The sequence below is a fragment of the Pimephales promelas genome, chromosome 11 (assembly GCF_988280905.1).
Source record: "Pimephales promelas chromosome 11, fPimPro1.hap1.1, whole genome shotgun sequence".
In the NCBI taxonomy this organism is placed as follows: Eukaryota; Metazoa; Chordata; class Actinopteri; order Cypriniformes; family Leuciscidae; genus Pimephales; species Pimephales promelas.
The window spans coordinates 7339838-7354113 of NC_142779.1; the positions used below are offsets into that span (position 1 = coordinate 7339838).

The following is a 14276-nucleotide window of genomic DNA, read 5'->3' on the forward strand; positions in this document are numbered from 1 at the left end:
AAGGGCTTTAAACGATTCAAGACGAGTAAATTTTCAGGAAAAGTTTTTTTTTTTTTAAAGTGAACTACTTCTTTAATCGTTGGTCTACTCTATGTACACATGCATCAGAGGGACATCTTTAGCCATTTGTTTGCTGTTTTTACCATATTAATAGTTTGAATGATTTTGAGGCTTGGATCGCTATATTCGTATCATATAGCAACCATTACGCCACATGACAAGCAGAGATGTGTTAATATAAAATCGCATTGCGTACGTTTTTTTTGAAACCCCCAGCATGCCTGTGGATGATTGTGAAACTCCCAGGGGTGCCTAAGTAAAATACCAGCTGCTGCATAAGCAAAGAGTTTGAAAGTGCAGGCCCAAGCGGAGGATGCCATCTCCCCGCTGCCGGAGCCCTTTAGAAGACCTGTCAGCCAGCAGGCCAGAGATTGATGCGTGAGCCGTGTACTGCTCCACAGCACTACATGTGACATGACAACCATGATGAATGGGAGCCAATTATATTCAGGAATGGGCTGTTTTTTTCTAATACGCTGCCACCAATCACCAGCATGCGATCTGCTGAGGAGGGCATGCCTTAGGAAAATAAACCCCTGGAAAAGTTCACAAACAAGTAACCTGGAGAACGCTCGGCTTCGAACTCGCCGCAAAAAGAGCTCAGACTCGGCACAGGACGACTCGAATCGAATGGCAAGAACCGCAAATTGATGAGCAATAGTCAAACTGCTGGAGCACACTATGTTTGACCCTTGTTTCGCCTGGCACTGTGGTTAGCATGAAGCTAATTACAGAGCAGTGTGTATTTCAATCTTCTTAATGTCACAAATGTGGGACTAGTTCAATTGGTCTGTCTAGCGAGAGGGTCTAATTATTGTGAAAAAAGTCTAATTAGCATTTAGTGGAACACCAAAACAACCGTGGCAAAAAAATGTACTAATTCTCCCATAAACAGCGTTCACAGTGTGCAATCAAGCTGCTTTGCAACACAATGAGAATTAATGGCATCGCACCACAATGGTAAATCCTACAACTCCTGCTGAGAGCGTTAAATCATTTCTCACTGCACACAGACTGTTCCCATCAACCGCAATTCCCAGGAATCCTAATAAGCATATCTTTCCCATTAATATCATACAGCCCCAATTATCTGCAATTTCAGAATATGCTTTGGCAAATAATTAGCTAGATGACCCTTAGGATATGGGGGAAACAGCGCTGTGGGGTTGCACGAGACTTGGCCTTTTGTGTTGCACCGATATGCTCCATAAAGCAGGCCTCGCATCTGATCGCTGATTGCAGAGAAAACAGAGTCGTTCGTGTTGAATTGATGCAAATTGTGCTTATATACACACACAATGGAAAGAATGAAGATTAACAAAACGTCTGAATTTATGTAAGCAATCATTTATTGTTAATGGTTTTCTTTTCACCGATCTCTGTGTGTTCTGCTCCGCATGTGGACGGATTCCTCTGACCCCAGCTGGAAAATATGGAGGATATCCCGACGACATTTAGACCTGTGTGAGTAGTGGAACGGATGGGGAGAAAAAGCACGAGCCTCATTTGCTTCTTCAACACATGGCATTTATTGTCGTCTACTGATAGATTATTTACTTTCTTTGTCATCTGGAGTTAATGTTCCTTGTCTTGGTAACAAAAACAGTTTAGAAAGGCAACTTCCACAAGTCAAACTCTGTAGTTTCCCAGACCGCTCTCTGTTATCTATCTCCATTCAAACACTCTCTATTTATTTTGGATAACTTAAACAACTTTTGTTATGTCAGCCCTATGCTGGCACAGACCACAGCAGAAGATTCATCACTATAATACTTAAAAGGAAGAAAAAGGAAAGAGGGAGGAATGCTGGGCTAAACAACCCAAAAGGAGATAACAGGAAAGTTAGTCTTAAAGGGAGAGGTCACCTAAAAAAAATAAAAAAAAAAGTCATGTCATTGCTCTGTGTAACAAAAAAAATAAGACATTTTTTTAAAAAGTTTTCTTTTCCATACCATGAAAGTTAATGGGGTCCAAAATAACACTGGGGAGAAAATATATATATATATAAAATATAATATATATATATATATATATATATATATATATATATATATATATATGTATATGTATATAAATATATATTTAAAAAAAAAAAATATATATATATATATATATACTTTGTATATATATATATATATATATATATATATATATGTGTGTGTGTGTGTGTGTGTGTGTGAAGAGTTCAGATGCAAAAGCCTCTAAGTGCCATTTGAAATTTTCTTCTAAAATGATAATTTTTATTAAGCTTGTATATTTAAGTTCAGTGATTTCACTTAAATGGCAATGAAGATTACCTATTAATTGCCATTTAAGTGAAATTACTGAACTTAAATGTACAAGCTTGATAAAAATGACCATTCTAGAAGAAAATTTCAAATGGCATTTAGAGGCTTTTGCATCTGAACTCTTCATATATATATATATATATCACAGAAGAAAGAAGTTTTCCGAGTATGGACATTAGGGTGAGTAAATAATGTCCACTTTAATTTTTAGGGTGAACAATTCATTTTAGTAAAGATTTAAGCTTCAAACATATGACGGCATGTAACGTGTGGTGAGAAGGTTAAAGCTGAAGCATTTTATGAAGATCTTAACTCTCAAGCTGTCTGAAAAGGCGAGAGTTAATGATAAAATATTATATTCTCTGATCATCTCTTCTGTATTCATCTAAGAATGTGAGAAGAAGCTAAAAGAGTTTTTGCGGTGAAAACTTCATAGGTGCATACTAAACAGGGGTCCTAATCAGTGGCCTTCTTACTTCAAAAGACAACTTAGAATATGTATTAACCCAAAGAAATATCTGAAAACATACCAAACTCACTCTTTAATGTGTTTGAGTGGCCTTCCTACTATATATAATTATATATGAATGTATCTGAAGGCACTGGTGTGAGTAATATTCACTTAGCAGGCAGAGCCATAATGTTGTAGATTTATTGTTCTCCACTTTCAGGATATCAATGAGAATCATTTCAAATCTAGTGCAATGGCACAGAGGCCAGAACAAGAGGCTGCATCACGAATCGCAAGTAAATTATTTCATAATGCCTTGTCTGTAAATGACATAAGATATATGTATTTGTTTTTCGATCATTCAACATGTGCTAGGAGAGATATTCGATTGGAGCTCTTGAAACATTGAATGCCCTGATCCAAAGAGTCTGAAGTGGAGGAGATGGAGCAGCTGTAATGCACATACAAAAAGACAATACAAGGCCTTAGTTAGCTCAACAATGAGCCTGACGTTCCTCGGGAGTCCAATAAAATGTCAAAATCTTCCTAATGTCACTGTACTGACATCATCTCTCCCGTCCCATCTAACTTCCCCTCACTTGTGCTTTCTTTCGCACTTGTGCAGAAAATACATTATTTGCATAATGTGTGTGTGTGTATGTGTGTGAGGCAGGGCGTTTGTTATGTTTTTATCAGTGCCACACTTTGTCATAAATCAAAGTGATATGGTCTGACAAACAATCCAATATCCAAGGTTAAGAAAACAAACACAGGATAAATCACCCCAGTGTCATGTTCAATTTTTACAACAGCATTAAGCAGCAATAACCCAAACAGGAGGTAAATTGTTATAAGAACACTATACAATCAACTGTACTCCTGGAAGACATACATCGTCAGTGTATCATATTCCCCTCTGTGTCCCACTGCTGGCAGCAGACCCTCTCAGCACTGTGCACATAACACTTCTCATAACATCAGCAACATAGCTGACTACTACTACTACTACTACTAGAAGTAGTAGTCAGCTATGTATGCAGCTATGTATATAACACACAGTTATATACAGTGGTGGAATGTAACGAAGTACATACTTAAGTACATTTTTCACGTATCTTTACTTTACTTAAGTAAAATAAATAGTGCATACTTTTTACTTTTACTTCGTTACATTTTGCAGCAATTATTATACTTTCTACTCCACTACATTTCTACAACTTATGTTACATTTTCATTACATTTTCTGATCAGTTTTTCCCCTGCCAAAACGTAATCTGACCGTCCGTTCGCTGCACGTTTGTCTCACCAGTGACGTTTGGTTGCCATAGATACATCAACTAAATGCGTCTCGCACGCAGTGTGTTTATCGTGCAATTTATACACGAAAATGTGTTTTTACGTGCATAGGAAACGCACTTTGTGTAATATACGTTTGGTTAGGATTATGGCAAGCCAAGAGGTTCAGAATAACACCATAAATGAATCGCGTTTACTGCCAAACATAGTTATTAACATATAGTAAGGATAAGCATGATGTGTAGCTATATTGCCTATTGCAAGCTTGTTTCAGAAATGGTGACAACTATTTTTTTTTCCATCATTATTGAACATCATTATAGGAGTATTAACTTGAATGAGTTAAAATTAAATGTTTTATAAATCATTAGAAACTAGACATTAAGAGAATAAATTGTTATGCAAGTACTTTTACTTTTGATACTTAAAGTACATTTAAAATCAGGTACTTTTTACTTAAGTATGGTTGTCATTGTGTTACTTCTACTTTTACTAAAGTAAATATTTACCTGGATATTTGTACTTTTACTTAAGTACTGAGATTCAGTACTTCCTCCACCACTGGTTATATATAACTGTGTGTGCCTCAATGAAAGCAGTACAATAATATAGAACGATGATTAAACTGACTTAGAACTACCTGTGCATTAAACGGTTTTATTGCAACACAGCCAATCAGAATTGAGTATTCAAAAAGACCAAGGTATAAAAATAATATCTGTCTAAATGCTTTAGCGGGCCACTGTATCTGGGTACAACATCTGAGGAAAAGAGAACAGTTAAATTCATTCTAGATTTATCATAACTCAAAGTTTATAGGAATCATGAATCCAAAAAAGTCCCCAATGTTTATGATTTGTGTAATATACAAGATGAGTAGCATAACTGAAAGAACATACTCTATCCAAGAAACCGGTCGGTGATTAAACAAACACTTTATAATCTTGTCATATTTACATATTATTATGATTCACCTCTAAAAACAGATCATTTCTGTCTCGTTGCCCAGACTGTGTAATGTGTGGATGATGTGACACTATTTATGTGCTCAGAGTATCATGCATAAATGGATAACCAAAAAGTATCTGTAAATATGTACATATTGTGGATTTATGCACAAATGTAATCTCAATCAGTGCAGTGAACTATACATCAAAATGCTCAAATGGCTTGAAATGAAAAAGCAAAAACACACTATAATTTTCAGGGATTAGTTATGGTTAAACAGCTAACATTTCTTAAAGCCATTAAAAGTAGTAGTTAGTATAACTTTTTAAAAGGTTGTATAAAGTTGTGCTATGTGAGACAATCCACAATTTAAAATATTTTTTTTTCATATATGAAGAGTTGATGAAAAGCCTCTAAGTGCCATTTGAAATTTTCTTATAAAATGATAATTTTTATCAAGCATTTATATTTAAGTTTTTTAAGTAATTTCACTTAAATGGCAATAAAGAGTACCTATTAGTTGTCATTTAAGTGATATTACTGAACTTAAACATACAAGCTTGGAAAAAAAGATCATTCTAGAAGAAAATTTAAAATGGCACTTAGAGGCTTTTGCACCTGAACTCTTTATATATATATATATATATATATATATATATATATATATATATATATATATTAGGGCTGTGCAAAAGTTAATTGCGATTAATCGCATCCAAAATAAAAGTCTGTGTTTACATAATATATTTGTGTGTGCTGTATATAATTATTTTGTATATATAAATACACACACATGCATGTATATATTTAAGAAAATGTGTTATTCATATATAAAATATTTATATTTATATAATATAGATTATGTATTTATAAATGTATACAGAATTTAAGCGCAAATAATTCTTAAATATATACATGCATGCATAGGTATTTATATATACAAAATAATTATATACAGCGCACACAAATATATTATGTAAACACAGACTTTTATTTTGGATGCGATTAATCGCAATTAACTTTTGCACAGCCCTAATATATATATATATATCTTTATTAAAGAATTAATCTTGTGTGCAAGTAATAAGATACAACTACATCATATCTTGTTCATAAGATTTGTTTGCTAAATTTCTATGCTGAAAATGTAAACCACACAAACGCACACAGACACTCACAAAGAGCTCAAGCTATAAGCAACGTGCTTCACACTGCACGAAGACACAAGCATTTATAACCTTAAAAATGGCTCCTGGGCAGCAGGTATCCAATTATTTGTTACCCAGGAAGCAGTGCTAAATGGAGAGCCTCGATGATTTACTCGCAACCTCTCCTTTTATTAAAACACTTTGTCTTATTGTTTTATTGATTTACAATCCGTCCTACTTTTTTGGCATCTGAAAACAATCAAGCAGCAGAGCAGCAGAATGTTTGGACATTAATCGTTAAAAGACAGTGTTTTATTCCTGGCCAGGGGTTTGCCGCACCAGCTGCTATGCATTCTGGTAAAAGCGAATGATTTATGGCCTCGTCGCCATAACGATGAGGCAGACTCATTAACATATCGACAGCACCCAAGATGGATCATCAGCATTGATTATTTCATGGCCTGTTGATGCCCATTTGTTAAAAAGAGAGAGGAAGGGAAGAGAGGGAGAGGGAGGAGGCGGCGGCACACCAACGAAAGAGGATTCCTCGCTGTTTTATTACTGTATCTTCAGCACGCTGCCGCAGACAGACAGACAGGCTGACAGGCCTTCTCGCAAGAGCCATCATGGAGCTGTCGAGCTTAAATAAATCAACCATTGACAACTATTAAGCAATCTGCAGTGCTTTGTGGATCTATACACAAAGAGAATGGGTCTCGATGGACAGTGTGACACAAAGCTCCCTCTTTATGACAGTAATAAAACATTCCAGCATTTCTGGGGATGCATTAAACTATCAATGTCATGCTTTCTCCTGAACAGAAAAGTAGACTGTCATTTATGCTATGTTAGATTATAATGATATCTAACTAGCTTCGGTTTTACCACCTGCTATTCTACAGATACTATCTGACTACTGTTTTCATCATGTCTCATTATCAAACACAAGATATCGATCCAACCAGACTCTCATATGTCATGAAACTGACATTTGCTCTCACTGTGTGCCATTTTAGAGATGTGGCCTTCTTTTCTAAAGAATGCACACTCCACATCTCATTAATACAATGTAAAATGGTGTTTCTTATTTCTTATGTGCACATTATGCATTTTGTCTGATTATGTGGAGATTATGTGGATGCTCTTGGGAATTACATTTCAATTTTTTTTGGAAAACGTCCAACTCTTTTTTTCTTGAAAAGGAAAATTTCATGCCTAGTATTTATGTGCTTTAAATACACACAATTATAATATTTGTCACGTACTTTGCATATATATATATATATATATATATAAATATATACATATATATATATATATATATATATATAGAGAGAGAGAGAGAGAGAGAGAGAAAGAGAAAGAGAGAGAGAAAGAGAAAGAGAGAGAGAGCATATTTGTGATTAAATATGGGAAAAGAAAACTTGTATAAAATAGAAAATGTGGCAAGCAGGACGAGGACGAGGGACGTGGGAGAATGGCGCGAGCTCCATTTGCGTAATTGAGCGACACCTGCGCGTCGCACCGGTCTCGTTTCTCTCACGGAGGAGCGGAAGCAAAAAAGTAGGAGCGACGACAGTGAAGGGCGAGAGACGCCAGGCCTGGATTTATGTTGTGTTTTGTTATATGTGACAGCAGTGGTCTGTGAGGGGCTACTGTCTTTACTTTCATTTAGTATTTGTTTATTTTAGGATTAAAATCTGTTAATGTTCGCTGGTTTCCGCCTCCTTCTTCCCAAAAAATCTAACTGCGTTACAATATATTATATATATTATATATATTAGGGATGTAACGGTACATCTATCCGTCCCCGTCCCCTATGGTACGGTACGGACAGGTGATCCACACTCCAATCCAGAAGGGGGCGAGCATGGCAATGCAACGCAGTTTGCTACCAGTAAAGAGCTTAGAAGAAGAGACGATCGATTGATATGTTTACATCTCTCAACCAGTGTTTCAACTGTGGAAAGATATCAATAATACAGCTTGAGAATAACATCTCCAGTATCATTGCATTTACCTCAGGCATTAAGTGTCGACAGCAGGTTTGTTCGCTAGAGAAATAAACTCTAGAGAGGAGCATTTCGTAAATGCCCTAAATTAGCCTATTCATTATATTTACATTATATTTATATAGATTAATTAATGTATGTTTGAATACATTTGCCATGAAAACAAGTTATGACACCCACTGTGTTAATTATTATACTTCAAAAACGAATTGGAGTACAAAATGTATTAAAACATTATAATTAGATTTCAAAGTTAATGCAAAACTTGCCTTATATGCAATTCAAAGTAAAGTTACATGTTTGTTTGTTTTTTGTTTTTGTTCTTTGAGTGGAGATTATTATATATGAAAATAAAGAAATAAAGAAACTAAATTGAATAATTTAAGCTCTACTGTTAATTATAACCTTTAATATTTCACAGTAATGTGTAATTAAGGACTACGTTATATATTTTTGTATCCTTTAGAATTTATATTTTTATTATAATAGAATTTATTTAAACACACACACACATTTGTAAAAAAAAAAACTGTTTAAAGGGTCACTTGGCAACTATTTCAACTTTATAAAACGTTTAGAAATCATTTAACCTGTTAACCTTCAGCTCCACAAGGGGGCTCACAGCTGAAAATGACATGCCTGGATAACAATAAATACAGCTCCTGAGAACAGTGTACCACAGGCACAATTAAGGTATCTTTGGAAAGAAGACAGTTGGGACTTTACTAACAATCAATCAGATTTGATAATACTCAAACAGAAAAAAAGTTATAAAAGTTAAAAGTGCCTCAAAAATAATGTGCGCCACAAAAATGTTTTAGTATTTCATGTACAAATATATAAAAATAGACCTGGAGTAATTCAGATAGATAAAGGATTGAAAGCAACAAGTCTCATCAGTTTATATTTCAAATTTGAGGAAGATATAATGAACAATGGGGTTCCTGCAAACTTTTTTCCAAGACTATGTCAGTTCCCTTTCTCCCTCCCCCTGCCTGAGGCACATCCCCAGAAATAACATGCCCAAACTAAAATATTTGCAGTTGCTCAACTATTTGCACTACATGCACAATTTAGACATGTTTAAAAAGAAGACACTTTAGAGTGTATTACCCAACTGTTAAAGTTGAAAAAACTTACACAGACAAAAAGTTATAGAATTTAAAGTGTCTTGAAGATAATTTATACTGCATGTAATATTTTACAATTTCATGTAAAAATAAATGAAAACAAACCTGTAGGAATCCAGTTAGGTAATTGATTGAAAGACATAAGTCTCATCAGTTTATATTTCAAATTTGAGGAAGATATTATGAAAAATGAGATTCCTACAGTATTTTTTCCAAGACTATGTCCAGGTACCAAGAAACCTCCTTGGATACATCAAAAAGCAACCTAATGACCAAATGTTATGCAGGGCACTGCAAGCTATTTCAGTCAATTCATAAAATAATGCAATTATAAAATAATACACACAACCATTAGACTTTATGCAAGTGATTTATTTGCACAACAGAACAAAAAAAATATATATGTAAAATACATAAGTAAAATATTATGAAATATAAAAAATAAATAACTGAGGTTCTTTGCAATAGAAAATACAAGTGATATAAATACTGTACTTTGTTGGCTTGGCCTTCATATATTGCTTTAGTCCATTCCTAGCTTTTTATGCCACCATCCTCTTGTGAATTGCAATGTTCTGAAAAGTATGGAAAAAGTGAAGAATAGTGAAGAAACTGAGAGCTTGCATCTCTGGCTGGTGCTTGGATGCCATTCTTCATCTGAAGATTCAACTTGATGGCTGTTGCATGGGAAAGAATGGAAAGATAATTAGCACTGCATGTCAAGTAAATAATTCTGTTTAGTTTCTATATAGCTGGCCATTCATTCAACAATCAAACTGATGGGCAGTCGTTTACACAGCATTCGTACTAAAGCTCATCCATTCAATCAACAATCAATGGCCAGTGATATAGACAGCATTCATATGGATGACCAGACAAAGAACCAACAATCACACTGATGGCCGGCCATCAGACAGGAATGTGGCATTTTGAAAGCATACAACTCCTTCCTATATAGCACATATTTTCTGCAATTCTTCCCACCAATTTCTGCAAAAAAAAAACAAAAAAAAAAACAACAACAATATATATATATATATATATATATATATATATACATTTACAGTACAACATACATCATATTTACAGTACAAATATTTGCATTTGTACTATAAATATTATGTATATTAGACTGTAAAAATATACAGTATGTGTGCTAGGAAAAAATGTATATTGCACAGGTGTCCAGCCCCTCCATCCTTCAGATAGCACACCACATGTGCCAGAAAAAAACGGCAAACAACTGCATAACCGTCCAAAGCATATAAATACATATATACAAATAAATAAATGCATATAAAGTAACGCATAATCTTTTCAGACACAACTTTACACAATGCATTTTCCGTATGAAACAACTGGAAACCAAACACTCTCTCTCTCTCTCTCTCTCTCTCTCTCTCTCTCTCTCTCTCTCTCTCTCTCTCTCTCTCTCTCTCACCCACCCACACACACACAGACACACATACGTATAATGTGTGCATGTTACATAAGTTATGTATAAAGCAACTCACCGAAAATTGGATAATCTTTTCCGCCCTCAAGCATAATTATCACCGTCGTCACGATCTTCTCATCACTCATCTTCTCATCAATGTCGACATAATCCATCTTCGAGTGATCTCGAATAACTACTTCAGCAGAAAAATACTTCTTTTGACAAATTATTTTATGACAGTCTGCATGTCTGCACGAACAGATGTTTGTTGACTAGCTACCTCTTAGCTTGTTATCTTAGCTCTTAGCTATAGCAGGCCTGTCAAAACATGACGGCGGTGGGTGTGGCTCTGCAGAGCCTGAAGTTTAGCTCCTCTACCGGACGGAGAGCAAATAAAAACATATGTTCGTGTGAGAAATTCAAACTTCCCGGGCAACGTTGGAATCGTGCACTGGTTGGCTACATGTTTTACCAGTCATATCATGTCGTTTCTTTTATTGGCTTTCGTTATAAAGACAGAATGATATGATGTGCATATCATGACGTCAAAAAAACGGACTGCAGTGTTTGCATATTTTGAACTAGATATCGCTTATCTTTGTATTTGTGTGTGTGTGCGCGGTCGTAATTTGTTCATTATACTCTAAGCAACACACCCATATAAGGGTCTGCTACCGGGAGTCTGTTTTCTATGGACTATTTTATTGCATAACAAAACCGCATGATATTCACCCTGAAGAAACGCGATGTAAACAAAGGAATTACCATGGATATTACAACATTATTTTTTCTTTGGACAAAAAATGCTCTATGGGATGTTATTCAGTGGACCCTCAGCTTTCCATTCAATCTGGAATTTTTAACAGTGGATGCGTGTCTGGCTCGTTATTACAAAATAATGGTGAGTACTCCGTTTTTGTTTACGTGCGTTCTTATGTGTACTGCTTACCTAAATGCAAGAAATACATTTGTTATAAGCTTTCCATCGAAAAACAGTGCACTGACATCGATGCCCGAGGCTTAGACCTTTAAAATTATATATAGTTTGCCAAGATTAATGATCTTCTTTCATGTTAAATCCATTCATAAACATTAAACTAGTGGGGGGGGGGGGGGAGGGCTTCAGAGCGCCGTCGGTTGCGCGAAGGTTAACTGGTTAAATAGTTCAATAACCTGCTCTGAAGAGAATGGTGACTTTCCTCGCTCCCCCCAGCATTCCCAGGCGGAAAACCAAACTTGCAACATCGAGACTAACCAGGACTAACCTCCCGGTAAGTTGGAAATAGGAAGTCTCGTGAGAAGCGAGAACGAGCGAGAAACACAAACTGCTTTATGACAATTCAACATAATTGTATGATACTGTGTATGATGTATTACCCACTCGGTAGACATAGCTTCACACGATAAAGTTGGCCGCCCCGATAATAACAAATGCACATGAGCAGCGGTAGAAAGCGAGAGGAAGGTGCCGCAGAGTCAGTTTTTTCATGACAGTGTTGTGAAAATATACGCCGGGAGCTCAATGAGAAAACATCCGACAACAAAAGTGAAAATCAGCGAAGAAATGACTAGAGTTGCCAACTTCCCCTTTAAAAAAAAGAAAAAAAAAGCATTTGTGTTTAGTTTTCTCCCCCCTGCTGCATATTTGATAAAAAAATAATAACTAAATGTAAGAAATGTAAAATTGAAAAAAAAAAAATATAGAAAATTACAAAAAATAGAAAATTAAAATAATTTTAAAAATACAAAAATAAATAAATAAACAACTCACCCACAGGACATAAAAGTACATGAAGAAGTACATGTAAAAGTACACTCAATAACAAAACTGCACATGACATTCTTACAAAAACAAATGTTACAAGTTTTGCAAGTGAAACGACTTCTTTAAAGCAATAAAGTTACGCAGGTGCATATTCGCAACATTTCTAAGCCAATCACACAGAAGAATAACTCCCTGTCTGCCTCTGGCCTGTCATTCATTTTCCATCTCATTCTGCACATTGGCCCCGTCAAACTGCCTCGTCAAGGTCAATTGAAGGAAATGATGATATGCAAACACTTGCACAGGCAATTTATCAAACAGCCCCGTTTACGACTCAAAATCATAAGAGGAAAGCTGCTTTTCCCAGACACAATCTGACATTAAGACGGTGCAGCGATTTAGCACGTAGCCACATCTCTCATTACAATTATAGAGTTTCCACAGCGGCGGCGGCTAATTGATGCCCCGATCATTCATTATTGAATGGCAGGCACCTCACTGCTCCAGCTGATTGTTATTCTTTTGGCTGGCTGTCATCAGGGCTTCACTGAAAACCGTAACCTTGCTGTGCGAGAGTGTCGCACACCTTTCGAAATCGCCATCCCTGACAAACGGCTGACACGTATTGACCACATAATCTTTAGTGAGGGGTCAGAAAGTGAGAGTAGGCTTTTTAAGATCACGTTACATTTGTATCAATACTCCCGCCTTCCACCGCTTCCATCGCTGCTTTGTGTTCAAAACACCGTTTAGAGTTGCATATGGAAAGCAGCCTTGTTGGGATCTTCACCCTGATTAAGTAAATGAGAGGAAAAACACAAAGCAAATTAGGGAAAACGGTTGGCCTCCAAATGTCCTTGGTGGAAGCAGTCAAAGTAGTGGGGGAGAGAGCGAGTGTGTGTGTGCGTGTGTGACAGAGGTCTGCCCTGCCCCTTGTACAGTATGGACGAGGCCTTTAAATTGCTTCCGTCAGTGGCGCTGAGTAATGAGTGTGATTCTAATCGGAGTTCCTGAGGCCAGCGGTATTAGTCTTCATCTTGGAATGGCCCTCCTTGCCACCCGTGACATCTAATGTAGAGCAGGTCCAGGCGTAATGAGAATCCATCCCACAGCCCAACCACTCACTTCTTTTCCCTACACTGCACAGGAAGGGTTTGGTCAGGACTCCAAGGTTATCAGTCCCCTAGCTCTGCCTCCAACCACCATTACATATTCAAGGGCTGGAAAATGACTACTATAGTGTGCTGATCCAAAAAAAAAAAAGGTGAAACCTACCTTAAAATTAGGGATGCAAACACTAAAATGTAATTGATGATAATTGGTCCGAACAAAGGTTCTCTGCAAAAATTAGTGGGATAACTTTTCAAGCCTATATCAGGGTTTTTTTTCTCGGTCAAAATAATTGTATTATGATAAATAACTTTGGTTAATTAACCCTTGTGCTGCATTAGATTTTTAACACCGTTGAGTGCATTAAGGACCAAAAATGGCCACATATTAAACATTGCCTAAAATATTATATATTATTATTATTTTCCACTTTTACCAAGTTAAATCTTTTAACCAGCATCAGTCCTCATCATAACTACCAAAAATTTATTCAATTTCAGGATTTTAACCCTTTAATTACCGGTTTTGTTTGCGAAACCATCGATTTGTATAAGAGGAAAAAACACAAAAATTCAATTATTTTCAATAAACTAAATGCAAAGAGAAAACTTTAGATTTGGATTATCACAG

At 35.9% G+C, this 14276-nt stretch overlaps 1 protein-coding gene and 1 long non-coding RNA gene across 3 annotated transcripts in view; both read right to left on the reverse strand.

Moving 5' to 3' along the window:
- The window catches only part of lrmda (leucine rich melanocyte differentiation associated), a 285513-nt gene that overhangs the window by 186759 nt on the left and 84478 nt on the right, over nt 1-14276 (reverse strand). The window lies entirely within an intron of this gene.
- On the reverse strand, nt 9555-11879 carry LOC120486118 (uncharacterized). Its single transcript, XR_016145498.1, has 2 exons — nt 10848-11879; nt 9555-10010 (listed from the first exon to the last, which is right to left on the reverse strand). It is a non-coding gene; the product is annotated as an uncharacterized LOC120486118 (long non-coding RNA).